Here is a 1,476-nt window from a genome sequence, read left to right as displayed (position 1 = left end):
GAATCGTTAATATTCAGTTCTTGCAGCTTGCACAGCATAATCTTCTTCGGATAAGAAACCAGGAAGAGAACAGAAGGCGCATTTGAAGTCAAGCTAGTTCTAATTTTCTCCGGATTGCTTGACGAATCTTCTCAATCTAAACATGTCTCTTTCACAAAGGTGAAAAAAACGCATTCTGCATGAAAAGAAACACGTGCTGCTAAAAGAAGCTGTATGTTGAACAGAAGAAATATTTGCTGTCAACATACGGTGCCTGGATTTTAATTTTAGTAAGCAATGTGTTGTGAAGTGTGGCTGCTCTTCGGACTCCAGATATTGACGCCGTGCAGTCAAATCTGGGACCGGCTGTTTTATCAACAATGTCGCCTCTCTCGTGTCATTATCAGTACGCTCTTAGTGCAGTTCAGACTTAGGCGAGTACTCGAAACACAGAGCAAACAACAGAAACAAAACCAAGGTTAACTTTCTAGAGGAAAAGGTCACTCTCTTGCACAGACTAGGATCCAAGTAGGTGCAAAATTCGAACTGAAACTTGGCCCGGTAGAGAACAGACAATAGAGAAAAAGCATAATGTCACTTGAAAAACTTCAAGAGAATTCAGAGCTGAGACTAAGGACCAAATCATCACAAATCAAAAGGGACAAAACTTAAAATTGATACTCCCAGTTCAAGGTCATTCACACTCACAGTTTCATAGAAAATTATGACGCCACTCACAGTTTTATAGTAGTAACCACAGAAAATAGAAAGAAGCCCTAGGTCACTCACAGTTTCAGACTTCGGAAAACAGCCATGGTCATTCAGAGAATTCAGAATAACAACAAAGCCGCAAATCAAAATGACCAAAACTTAGCATTAAAATTTGGCAGGGGCCGCGCGAACACGTACCCCCTCTATCACAAATTACGACATCCACTCTCCCTCAAAGGGGAGATGGTAGGCCAGCGCACCCACAAAGTGCAATGTGGGCCACTAGCCTAGGCCATGGCTCTTCTTGATCAGCCATAGACCCCGTCCAGGTAAGTATGTTTCAAGGTTGCCCAATGCCCTCCTAATATAGGTTGCGCTGCCTTTGCTCCCTCCTTGGACGGGCGATGTGGTACTAAACCAAAGAAAGTATTCCTCGTCTGGTGTCTGTTGCGGGTTTCAGGGACGAGGAATTCGAACAGGACACCGTGCATATGGGCCTATCGGTACCAACCGGGCCAGATTGGCATTGGAAAAGAGTCACCCGGGTCGATGTGGGCTGTGGCACGGTGGGTTATGTGTGTATGTAGCTGCAAACGGAGAACTATGGCAGGTCAAACTTGTCACGGGATACCGCCACGGCTGCGTGATCCTCTATCGCTTATCACCAATAACTTTCCAGGTTTTGCCGCTGAGTTTCTGAACCATGAGAGATGTCTGAACTCGGAACCCTAAAGAAGCTCAGTCAAGCGTCAGGACTCATGGCATGAACATCCATGGAAACAGAGC

The 1,476-nt window shown here is 45.3% G+C and overlaps 1 non-coding gene across 1 annotated transcript; it reads right to left on the bottom strand.

Moving 5' to 3' along the window:
• Positions 1-866: 866 nt before the first annotated feature.
• On the bottom strand, positions 867-1,027 carry LOC125517694 (U1 spliceosomal RNA). Its single transcript, XR_007287741.2, has one exon. It is a non-coding gene; the product is annotated as a U1 spliceosomal RNA (small nuclear RNA).
• Positions 1,028-1,476: the final 449 nt, after the last annotated feature.

The sequence above is a fragment of the Triticum urartu genome, chromosome 6A, assembly GCF_056163025.1.
Source record: "Triticum urartu cultivar PI428250 chromosome 6A, HENAU_Tu73, whole genome shotgun sequence".
NCBI classification, from domain to species: Eukaryota; Viridiplantae; Streptophyta; class Magnoliopsida; order Poales; family Poaceae; genus Triticum; species Triticum urartu.
This window is presented reverse-complemented; position numbering and strand designations above follow the sequence as displayed.